Consider the following 13,648-nt stretch of genomic DNA (forward strand, 5'->3'; position numbering starts at 1 on the left):
TGTGCTACATTATGTATAAGGAAACCTGTATCGAGGGACGAGCTAAGTAATAGGATGATGCTACAGCAACATCTCCATGACTTCGTGAACATTGACCTAGACTCGGATTAAGATGAGTATAGTGATTGCCTATGTAAGGGCAAAAGGAGGGTCTGTCGTACTTTAATCTCTGGGACCGCGTAGGGGACAGGGTCCCACCCCTGTCTATCCTGGTATTAGCGAACCGCAAATGGTTAATGCGGTATGTACGAGTGCTTTATATATCGTTCTAGCTATGAATGCACTGTGTACACGTTGTTTTACGTTACTTCGCGGGTTCCATTTTGGAAGCGGTGGCCATCTTGTCCTTGCCCTCACATAGGCTACAATGGAGCAAATACGGGCCTCACAATACATGGGCTTTTCCTTTGACTTCTCTGTGACCTGGGCAGCTGGCTCTGCTGCCCCAGGTCAAACTGGTCTCACGAGCTCCCCTTCCTCCGTCCACCTGTGATTAGTATCAGGGCTTGACCCGTCATAAAACCCTTTCATTCTACACGAGCCCCCGGCTAATCTCTTTCACACCTGACTGTTCCTGCTTTACGACTTGTTTCCCAAAACAGGAGATGCTCATGTTTATTGGGGGGCCTATTGATATCCGATGTAGGATCTGAACCTTACTGTGTAAATCATTGTGGGCTGGCCGAACTGGAATGTGGGATGGTCATCATGACTCTGCTTTCTCGTTTGTAATGTATACTTGTGATGGCCGTGTCATAAAACCTAGGAATGTATGCTTGAGGCAGGAAAAAGTGTATTTAAGATGAAGTCCGTTTCTATGATTTTCAGCAGTCTCCTGAGAACATACACGCTGTTGTACTTCTAGGATACCTGTAATTGGTCTGCAGCCAATAAACGATCTTTGACTTCACCCAGAAGACTCTGTGTTTCTGTAGGTCTGGAACAGGGTGAACCCAGAAGTCATAGGGTGTGTGCCCCTGCACCGCTGGGTCTAAAATACCCAGTACTTCACGGGGACAGCCTCAATAGCTGGGGTTTGGTGGCTGCTGACACCCGCCTCCACAAGGAAGTCATCCTCAGAGCTGCTGTGGCCCTCAGCTGGGGGGGATGGTGCTGACAAATCTTCTGTGTGGCTCCACTCGCCCTCCGTGCCACTGGGCACACCCGACTTCTCTTCTTCTGTCCCTGTAAGGCTCTGTGGCTCCTCCTGGTCCGTGGAGCTGTCCCCTCCTGGGGCCGTGGATGTATCTGGATAGAAATAGGAAGTAAGAGAACAACATCAGTCACCTGCACCGACTGCACACACAACAGTGAGTACATCACATCACAGGGCAAGCCCTGGCATCATCAGCTGAACACAGCTAAAAGTGCCAACACTGTTTAGAATAAGACAATAGTCATTCTCAACATCAACCATGGCACACATATCCCTCCTTGACTTTCACACATATGTCTGTTGCATGTTGGATGCTAACACCCCAATGTGCCAACATGCACCACTCACACATTAGTTGTACATGCAAGTGAACATGTAGGAGTATGTCACTATACACACAGCACATCTCTTGCTACTGAGTACAGGTGTCCGGATGAAGGGATGGGCAGAGACTCAATTCACATGCTTGTGATGCATGCCAGCAACACACACTATGATGTTCTCATGTCCTGATGGGCAATGCCACAATGGGGTGCATGGTGCACACTTGAACACAATGCAGATCACTCATAGCAAGTTAAATGCTGTGGCACTGGAATGCCCTGAAAGTCAGTCAACACTGTCTCCTGTCACAGGGGCAGGGCATCCAGACAACAACAATATGCACTGACTCACAATCCTAACTCACGGGTAAAGCTAACTCTGCAGATGACCGGCACACTTGCCCATCCCATGCAAACAACATATCCAGGACCCAGAAGACCCCACATCATGCAAATCAGACATATGAGTCTCTGCAAACACAAATCCCTGTACATTAACACATCACAGTCTGCCATGCATGTAACCCAGCTGCATGAAGGACACAGGTGCATACATCATTGTGCGCTGTCAGATGATCACACACCTATATGTCACACAGGTCTTGCCTCTCACAGTCACATCTCAGATGTCCTGCTGACCCTCTGAATCATGGACACCCCAGTTGTACGTAACAACAAGCCACACCCTAATGACACAGAGGCAGACACCTGAGGGCACATGTCACTAAGCACAACCTGAAATTTCATACACAGGAGTGGGATTACAGAGTGTTTCTAAATGCCCTTGAGGAGGCATGACTGGCCAGGTTTATGTGAAACAGTGTTAGGCCCTAGACAGTAGTCAGGTGGCTAAGCAAGTGTGACATACTTGATATACATACTCCTGAGGCCCAAAAATTGGAGTCCCCTGCTGCATGGGTTTGTTTGGAATACTCCAGCCACATGTTGCGAGTCAGACCAGCTATTGGAACACGTCTCAAGGGCACACAAAGATCACATGTCAGATCTCAGTCATTGTGTAAAAAATTGACCCACCCATGAAACACACAACAGAGTCACGGGAACAGATGCTGACCGGTAGCTGAAGCATAGCTGACTGCAGGGACACAGTGCCCTAGTGACACAAGCAACAGACTGTAGGGGCCACACCTGTGGAACAGATGAGGAGGGTGCATCACACAATTGAGGGACATGAGTATTTGACTACAAGACCTACGTAATGTGGAAGTGTGACCAGGCCAAAAGACTGCTATTAGCATGTCAGACATAGTACCCCTTCCTGCTGCTGTCTGGCCTTCAGCTGCCTATCCAGGTCCAGGAAGACCACCGCCAGGATCCGGAGCATGTGGGGAGTCAGGGTCCGGTGTCCGACCCTCCTGCGTGGAGGTGACAGCTTCAGCTGTACTCTAGCTATCCTCCGGGTCCAGCCCCGAAGGTCCTGCCACCTCTTCTGGGAGTTGCGGATCCGGCGCTTGTAGACCCCCACCGAACGAACAGCCAGGGCGATGGTCAGCCAGATCTCCTGCTTCTGGTGGGCATCAACCTGTGATGATGACAAAGTGAAAAGTACATTAACACACATGCCCCAGATTTGTGCAGCACACATTTGGATATACATGTCATCATCACAAAGGGAAATGAATTACACAGGTAGTACAACCAAGGTAAGGAAAAGTCACCTGCATGTCTGACATTTTAACAATGCCTGGATAGTTTAAACTTGCACTAATGCACTTTAGCACCAGGAAACCTATTCATTACATGTACCTACACACTTTGGGGGATGAAAGGAGTCTGCGAAAATGCTTGCCACTGGTGCACACACTGCTAGTACTGCTAGTCAGACAACATGCATAATTAGGAAGGCAGTGGACTGCACACTCACCTGCTCCCCTGGTTTCCCATAGAGCTTGCTGTACTCTGGAAGGAGCCCGTCCAACAGGGCCTGGTTCTCCTCCTCAGTGAAGGCTGGGGCCCTCTCCAGAGTACGTGCCATAGCAGGAGCTAGAGGATGCAGAGACAGCAGCAGTAGTAGCAGGGATGTGGTCCAGTAGCATGTAGTGCAGGCAAGTGAGCTCGCTGGGGCCCAGCCAGCCTTATATCTGTGCTGCAGAGGCAGACTCTGTGCCATGTGTCCCAAGTGATAGGTCCAACACGGTTGCATTCTATGAATCTGGCCAATCCATTTTAATGAACGACTCATACATGCCTTCCGCATCGTTCAAATCTTCACCTTCATGGAACACTTGAAATTGCAACATTGTTGTAGGCATCCAACTGAATTTCCAGTGCACAACTCGTACAAGTTTTGAATCCGCATTCGTCTCCATGACAGTCCGGAGCCAATGGGTTCACCCTGCTCATTCAACTGACTGTACAACGCGTATTTTGAATATACACATGCACCCGTCTCCATACGATTCAATGGCCAAGGCGTATGCCTGTCTCGGGCCATGCCTGTCCGACGCGTATGCATGATAGTCACCCACGTCGGACCTCATTGCAATTAATGACAAAGCGTACGCATGGCTCGGTCATGAACCGTGCAATGCGTACACATTGTCACTCGCGTCGGACCTCATTGCATTCAATGATAAAGCGTACGCAAGGCTCGGTCATGAACCGTACAATGCGTATGCATTGTCACCCGCATCGGACCTCATTGATTTCAATGACAAAGCGTACGCACGGCTCGGACATGACCCGTGCAATGCGTACGCATTGTCACCCGCGTCGGACCTCATTGCATTCAATGACAAATCGTACGCACGGCTCGGACATGACCCGTGCAATGCGTACGCAGTGTCACCCGCGTCGGACCTCATTAGTGTCACTATTATACGGATGCAACACACATATACTGGCCAGGGACACATGTGCACACCTACCACACTACAGCATTGGCCACACAGTGTCCCATGGCATGTAAGGCTGCATTCCCTGGGTGTTTGGGGGAGCCACATCTGTATTTTTGGCTGGCACTTTGTGCAGCCACTCCCAGGCTGGGCACGTGTACATGGGGGCAGAATCCTTTGTGTGTGGTGCACATTACCACTGTGATGTGCAATTGGACAGTAATGGGCATGAGTCACGGCCACAGTGTCAGGTTGGATATGTTTAGGGCAGGTCACACACCCCTGAGTCCTGGGGGTGATGGCATGTACGTCACAGTGAAACCTGTAGCCACAATACTGATGTGCACCCACAGTCCATGTGCATGTTGTGTCTCTGATGTGTCTGATCAAATGTTCCCAATGGCTAACAGTCTCCACATCCATGTGGTATATGCATCAACCTTGATGGGGTGTATGTATAAGAGATGCACATGTAGGGCCGGAAGGAACAACAGTGGCCACTACCTGTGGGACTTACGCTTGCCTTGTGGTGTGTACGTGCTACACCATGTGCATTGCTGTGTTGATGTTGCAATACAGGGAGCCTGGGTTTCTGCATGGCAAAGATCTGTGATGCCTGGGAGACATGAGGCCTCAATTGTCACTGTGGTCTGTTTTTGGAACGTTGCAGCAGCACATAGGTTGGGTGACACAGCCAGATGATTGGCCATTGCACTACATGGAACTCATGTGGACATGTGGAATTGAGATGTGAGGTGGTGGTCTTGTAGGTGACATATGTGTCCATGACCAACAGCACACACCTCAGTACATTGTGTAATGTCATGAACTAGCATGTGATAGTGATCATGGTCATTGCCACATGGGTGGATGAACTGACAATCTTCCTTTGTGCATCTCTGTACTGCAGGGCACCAGCTGTCCATCGTCTATTCCCAGACCTTGCAACCATGCAGGAATGCGACTGCATCAGACGGTACCGCTTCACCAGGCCACTGATTGCGGAGTTGGCGGAGCAGTTGGTGCCACATCTGCTACCTGGCCGAACATAACCTACAGCACTGATGCCAGAGGTGAAGGTGATGGCAGCCCTGCACTTCTTTGCTACTGGTACCTTCCAGTACACTGTGGCTAATGCTGGTGGGATGTCGCAAACAATGTTTAGTCGGGTGCTACGCGATGTCTTGGAGGGGATGTTGCAATTCCTCGACCTGTATATCAAGTTCCCGAGCCCAGCTGAACTCCCTGAAATAAAGGATGCCTTTTATACACTGGGGAGGATGCCGAACGTCATCAGATCTATTGATGGGACACATGTTGCCCTGATACCACAACAGGCACATGAGCAGGCATACTGGCACAGGAAGCACTACCATTCGATCAATGCTCTGGTGGTCTGTCTTGCTGGCATGTCGATCACACATGTGTTCTGCGCATGATGCTTACATTTTGAGGAGTAGTCGCATTGCAACGCTGATGTCAAGGATGCCAGCTCAGCTTGCCTGGCTTGTCGGTGTGTACTGACTGTTTCTCATTGTGTGTGTTTGCCAATGTTGTATTCTGCACTCCGACTCAGGAACCCTGTGACACCAGCCGAGATGCGCTACAATGAGGCACAGGGTCAGAGCAGGAGGGTGATTGAGCGGACATTCAGCCTCCTGAAAAGCCACTTTCGCTGCTTGGACAAGACCGGAGGGGCCCTCCCATATGAGCCAGCAAAGGTGTGCAAAATAATCCTTGTCTGCTGCATGCTACACAACATGGTGGTGCGGAAGGAGGTGCCTCTCATCCAGGATGATGATGACGAAGACTAACGTCCGGCACCTGTGGAGGATCCCGGCCTGGGCCAAGATGCCAGTGATGATGAAGATGATGGTGAAGTCCGCTCCCAGCTCATCAACAACTTCTTCACCTGAATGTGAGTTTCCAGGGTTGTTATGTGAATGTATGGAGGTAGCCTGGAATGTGTTGTGCCAGTTCTGTTGCTGTCTGAGTGTGTCTGGGTGCCACTTGACTGGATGTGTGCTGTGATGTGTCCATTCAGGTGGTGTGTACTCCACAATAAGGTAGTACTGCTAACTAGTGTTTGTGTAGGTGTCTTGCAACATGTTTTGTGCATGTTTATTGCATTTCTCTCCTGTTCTTCTGTGCTTTTGACTGTACCTTGTCTGTCCTTCCCAGGGTACTTTGCCTGTTGTGTGGTCAACACTGACCCCCAACACCCAAAAGCCAACACCATAGTGGAAGTTGACAATTCCCATCAACTGATGTACCACACATCCCTGGACTTCCATTCTCCAACACATTGGGAGCGTGTGTCCACTGTTACGTAGAATTACCGTGCAACTAGTGTGGAATAAACGTGTTGCTGATGTGTAATGAACCTGTGCTACGCTTTGTTATGTGCGTTGTCTGTCTTCCCACATCTGAGTGACATCTGCTTACCTCACCTGTGGACTTGTTACCACTGACTGGGCTTGGTGTTGTGTCTGTACATGCCTATGTGTTTCAGGTCAACATCATTGTGTGGGATGAGTACCATGGCCATGGTGAGCATGTTTTGTGTTGCCATAGTGGTGTCTCCCTCACATGTGTCACATCCCCATGATTCAGCTTACGTTGGTCACATTGTTGCAGTATTTGGCATGCACTGTGTTGTGTAGCAGATCGACATCTCCCTGAACATGACAAGTTGCAATCACAACAGAGGCAAGTATGGTGTACTGGTGAGTTTATTTACAAACATGTGTGAGGGAAGTGCACAGGATGGTGGGTGCTGAACAGTGGTTTTGGAATCCAAAGTTCACATTAGAGTTGGAAGTGCTGGTAGATGAAATGTCCAGAGTAAAGTCCACAGTCATCTGATACATTGGCCCAACATGAACCCTCCATGTCATGTGGGCGAGTTGTGTGCGATTGGACAAGGTGAACGGGTTGCGCACAAAGAACATTGTCCAGAACAGGTTTAGAGGCCCTGGGGGATGTGCTGGGACATATGCATTTCACATGTCCTTCTTCGGATGACCCCTCTTCTTCTGGGGGGGGGGATCCTCATATGCAGGCCTCTGCAGTGCAGGGGACTCTCTGCCAGAGTCCTCCTCCCTCCCTGTGGCGCTGGCAGATGGTGTTGCAACAGATGTTGTGGGCACACAGGGGGGTGTGGACAGGTTGGTATTGATCTGGCAGAGGCATTGCAGTATGTCCCGATGCACTGCAGTGATGTCATCCCACTTGGCCTCCATGCGGGCATGGTGGGCGACCTGCTCGTGTTGCATGTCCTTGAGGATCCCCACTACCTGGCCAAATCCTCCGGTGCTATCCTGGTACGCATCTAAGATGCGTGCCAGTTGGGGATCATCATGCAGTCCAGACCCCTCTTCAAGGCGCGCCCTGTGCCTCCCACCCCTCCCAGCATCCCTCTCCACACGGGCAGGACCAGCAGCGGGACGCACAGGTGACACTGGGACCCCTTGGGTGGTGTTGCTGGTGGTGTTGGCTGTAGCTTCCGGGGGGTCCTGTGTCCCTGTGCTGTGGGTGTTGATTGTCCTTGGTCTGTCCGTGTTGGCAGGGGTGCCCTGTCGGTGTCCAGATGCTGGAGGCGTGGGTACAGGGGGGGCAGATGTTGATGCTGCTGGTGCTGCATGATGGCTCACACCGGAGGGGCCAGGTTGGTCGTCGTCATCCGAAGAGGAGAGTGAGAGAGTCAGACCAGAGAGCTCAGTGTCCGCCAGAGTCTAGTACTGGGTATCCTCATCATTTGGTGCTGGGTGCCCAGCACCACCTGTGTTTGGAAGAGACACAGAATGTGATTTATGTTTCTACATGCATCGTTGGTTCACAAACATGACATTTTCTACTTTTCTAACAGATGCCTGCCTGCACACTGCTTTTTCCCAGCTTGTTACGGACATAGTTTGATATTGTTGTTGGCCATTTCCCAGCATGGCCTTGTGCTCCCCACAACAGAGCCCAGTGTCAGACATCTTGTCAGTCCCTTCCCACTCCCTGTGAGGCGAGTATGGTTCAGTTTGATCTTTCTGGGCCATGTGGGTGGGTGTAGGTTGTCTGTGACTGCGACTCCCATCATACTCTTGGCTACACCCCCCTTCCCAGCATGCCCATACTTCCTCCCTCTTGACTCTGCTTCCCTGTGAGGGGGTGTGACAGCAATGGCAAGATGGCTGACTGTGAAGTCCTGATGTTTGTTGTTGGCCATTTCACAGCATGGCCTTGTGCTCCCCACAACAGAGCCCAGTGTCAGACATCTTGTCAGTCCCTTCCCACTCCCTGTGAGGCGAGTATGGTTCAGTTTGATCTTTGCATCGTACTGCGCAAATCGTACATCGCGGGTACAGGTCGGTCGGGTTCATTCTGGGTTTGTGTCGGTCGGTGATATTCACGTCGGTTTTCCAGCTGGATCACTATTTTCCCTACTGCTCGGTCGTACGGCTTGTATTCCATACGTGTCGGTTGTAATTCACATGCGTTGCATCGTACTGCACAGGTCGTACGGCGCTGGTCCGTGTCGGTCGGTATCCAGTCCGGGTCGGTCAGTACGATTTGCGGCCGGAATCGGAATCGACCCCTATGTGTCTTTATGCCTGAGGCATTCTACAGGTGTATGGACAGTGACTAGATAGTGAGAGTGCTGGTAGTTGACAGGAGGGTGAGTTTTTAGTTGCTTGTGTGTTGGCACAGAAATTAGATAAGGACATGCTTGTGTCAGGATGAGTGCAGGAGTGGACAGAGAGGGACAGTCTGATTGGGGCACTGCATGAATTCTACCTGGCTTATTCCAAGGGTGAATCAGTAGTCTGCTGGTGGTTAGAGGCCTGCATAGATTGCGCACATTTGGCTGCAGCACTGCTTGTCTTAATGCCTGAGTCGCTCTACAAGTGCATGGATAGTGAATGGAAAGTTACACTGCTTGTCATTGACTGCGGGAAGAGTTTATAAGTACTTGTATGTTGCCACAGACATTAGATAAGGATATGGTTCTGTCAGCATGATTGCAGGAGTGGACAAAGAGCGACAGGCTGATTGGGGCACTACATGAATACTACCTGGCTTATTGCAAGGGTGAATCAGTAGTCTGCAGGGGGTTAGAGGCCTGCAAACATTGCGCATATTTCACTGTACACTATGTGTCTTAATGTCTGAAGCATTCTATAGGTGTATGCACAGTGACTAGATAGTAAGAGTGGTGGTAGTTGACAGAAGGGTGAATTTTTAAGTGCTGGTGTTTCAGCACAGAGAGTAGATACAGACATGGTGCTGTCAGGATGATAGGAGGATTGGACAGGGAATGACAGTGTGATTGCTTATCTGCATGGCTACTGTATGGATTTTTGCAGAAGTGAATCAGTAGTGTGCAGGGGGTTAAGGCACCACATAGATTGTGCACATTTACTTATATACTAACTACGAAATTACACATTATAGAACCACAAAATCACTTCTCATACACTTATAAAATCACATTTTCACCACCTTTGCAACCCTCTAATATATTTGATACCTATCATTAATTCATACAAATATAAATATAATGTAAACAAATATCTGACTCATGACATACTAACTACTACATACCAGAAAGTATAAAATGTATCGACGTTCTTTGCAGCTACATATTGTCCTTTAAATCTACAAATATGCAACTTAATCAAACTGTACCTCTCAACAGACTTAATGATTGTGCACTGTGGTGGCAATGACATAGGCACATTGACTGGGTTAGCTCTGTAAATGCTAATGAAGGACACCTTAGCAAAATTGATGTTGCTTTTCCCCCAAACTGTCTTTGTGTACTCTAACATATGCCAAAGACAGAAATTCAACAGGTCCAATCAATTCTGTCCACAGATTGAGAAAGCTAGAAAAAATTTAAATAAAGCTGTTTCTGCTGATCTCAGAGACCATAGTATCGGGTCCATATACAACAACAATCTGCGTTTTAATATGGATGGCATCTACAGGACTGATGGTGTACATTACACAGATAAGGGAAACAGAGTCCTTCTCAACAAATTAAGACTCTGCATTGGCACTTACATGTAGCTACAAAAATCTCCCAATTAACACAAGGGCTCTTTTTAGAGCCACCCAATATCCTAACATATAACCTATGTTTTTATTAAAAATATTTGAATTATTTTTGCTTACAGTCGAGCACCCGGCGCGAATTGGAGTCGTGTACCGTTCGCGTACACACTAGGGGGCTGCGCTGAGCGCCGCTCTAGGTACACGACCCCTTATTTTTCCGTAAAAAAAACCCGGCTCCTACCATTAATTTCTATTCGCCCAGAGGACCCCTTCCCCCGGGCCCTATCTGATACATTGGGGACCGTGGGGGGAGCCCCAGTGCCCCCACGGTCCCACCTGCTCCCCTCGACCTTCGGGAGCCAGCAAAGCTTTTCGCGGTAGGCGTCACGTACCCCTCGCGTGCACACTAGGGGGCCGCGCTGAGCACTGCGCTAGGTATGCGACTCCTTATTTTTCTGTTAAAAAAACCCAGCTTCTACCATTAATTTCTATTTGCCCCGGGGACCCCATCCCCCGGGGCCTATCTGACACGTTGGGGACCGTGGGGGGAGCCCCAATGCCCCCACAGTCCTGCCGGCTCCCCGTGACCTTCGGGAGCCGGTGAAGAACCGGGATTTAAACCCAGCGGCGCAGGGGACACGCCCGAAGTCTTCGGGTTCACCTGTCTTAGAGTACAGAAACACGGGATTCTTCTGTTGACATCAAAGATCAAATTTTATTAGCTGCAGCCAGTAACAGAGGTCCTAGAAGTACAACACGGTGTATGTTCTCAGGAGACTGCTCAACATAATAGAGCGGAGCATCGTCTTTAATGCCAAAAACCACGTTCCTGGCTAGCATCAATTACTCACAAATTCGACCAATCAGAGGATGATATTTACAGAGGCATCACATAACGACAAACCCACTTTCAGTTATCCAACCCATCGCCAATGACAAGGTAAAAATCCAGCATTCTTGTTCGAACAGGCCAGACGGGCCCACCATAAAAGACCTCAACCCAAATCAATAATTAGGCCACAAGGCCATAAAAGTAAGGAGCAGAAACAGATGAGGAGAAAGATAGAGGGGTGTGTGCGTGTGCCATAGAATCAATAATGTCCTGCTCTTTGATCTCTATCTGACCAGCTGCTTAACAAGGTACTGGCTCAACAAGTTTAGCCTCGGGCAACAGGGTCAGTTGACTCAGGTCAAACAGAATTCAACACGAATTCAAACTAAGGTGTATGCGTCCCTAGAGGCTCGCTTGGCCACAGACATCCTGTAGTCATTAGCCTATGTGAGGGCAACCACAAAATGGTGGTTATGCACAAAATGGAACCCACGGGTGCAGACTAGATCGTCAAATACACAGTGAATCCATCGGTGTAGCATGACGAAAACGCTTACGCATACCGCACTTGTCAGTCGCGGTTCGCTGATACCAAAATCATCACGATACGACAACCTTCATTGAATGGGTTCAGAATTCATGGAACCACAGACCCTCCTTTTGCCCTTACATAGGCAATAACCTATATCACGTCAATCTGAGTCCAGGTCTATATTCATCAGATCATTGAGATGTTGCTGTAGCATCATCCTGGTACTTAGTAACTCTCTCTGGACAGGTCTCCTCGAACACGAGGTAGCAAAAAGGCCACAGATAGTAGGAGCACACTGTATACAAAGACAGAACAGGAAAAGGATAGCTAATACCATCCCAATGACCATCAGAATCTTCCATCCCCACGTGGATAACAATGCCCCAGAACCATCCCATTAACGACCAATCTCCTTCGTCCACATGTACGGACTCGGAGAGCTTATGTAGCTTGGAGATGGCTTGGAAAACTGTCGGAGCGTTGTCTGGAATGAAAACACAACAGCTTGATTGGATCAATTTACAGACCCCTCCTCTACCTGCAAGTATGACATCTAACGCAACTCTGTTCTGAAGAGTCATAAGGCGATCCGACTGGAGTTCAGCAGTCAAATTACTAAGGGCGCCGGCAGTCTCGACTATGGTGGACTCAACTACTCTCGTCAATTGCCGTATGTTCCTGCTGTTAACCATAGGTCCCCAGAACGGCAGAAAACCCTTCGAGAAATCTCCCAATTCTTGTCCTGCGGTATCTTCCTTTCTGAAGACACCTCTAACGACTCTCATCTTGTGGTAATCTGCCGCAGCTGTAAATGTAGGGGGTAACAAGAACGAGACAAAACATGTGCTCGAGAAATCAGGGGGCAACCATGTATACGCTCTGTCATGGCAAATGAAGTAGGTACCCTTAGCTGCTAGAAACGGTGGGGAAGTCTGGGATGCAAAAACGTATGTCTCAATGCAAACACTCTTCCCTAGCTGAGCTCTAGGATTCTTGCCATTACCTTGCAGACAGTAATGACCCTGATGGGGTACTCTCCAAATCGGGGAGGATCTCTTCACTCGCTGGTTCCCACTCAGACTAGCTCCATATCCAGTAACGTTCCATCCAATATACGCTAGCGTCTCATCTCTCGGGATAGTCTCATAAGAACCTATTCCTCTAATCATGTCGACTATTCCCTTGACCAGAGCACTATTCTTCGGATTATCGTTCACAGAACGTAGGGGGTTGACTTCACGGGCATAAATGAACATTGTTCTGTATGCCCACACAGAACCATTGTAGCTAAATGGCAGGACCAGGTAAGGAATACCTTTATCGGTAGTATGGGGCATAAAGCCACACACCCACCAATTAGTTGTGTTCACTACTAGCTGGTGTTGGTGCAAAAGCTGAACAAAGGAATTATTAGCGAATTCCATTCTCCTAATGGACTCATGTTCGGGCAGAGGGTGAAAAGAATGCGAAGAAACAGTAGGAGGAGGCATGGGTTATACAGTGGGCATGAATGTTACTTGAATAGAGAATGTCACATATCCGATTAAGTACATCATTAAACTAAACAGTATAAACAGACATAATATTAAAAAACGTTTTCTACTCATTATTATACACATTTTGTTCTTGATACTCATTCTTTTAGTAGGTCTCTCCATCCCGAAAAACTCCATCCTCTAACCGTGCTGCTCGCGGCGGATGGGTGTTCCGTGCTAAGGAATGCGCCTGCTGGTCCAGGGAACTCCCTTAGTCCAACCAGAACCGTCGACCTAACGTCTTCGGCTTGCACTCCAAGGACTTGGCACCGCGACCCTGCAGCTGAACACGGATGGTGGTTCAAAAAACAAAAATCAAAATAGTTTCTCGGAGGGGAGCTAACCTTAAAAAAATAGCAAAGAAGGAACT

The sequence above is a fragment of the Triturus cristatus genome, chromosome 6 (genome assembly GCF_964204655.1).
Source record: "Triturus cristatus chromosome 6, aTriCri1.1, whole genome shotgun sequence".
Classification (NCBI taxonomy): domain Eukaryota; kingdom Metazoa; phylum Chordata; class Amphibia; order Caudata; family Salamandridae; genus Triturus; species Triturus cristatus.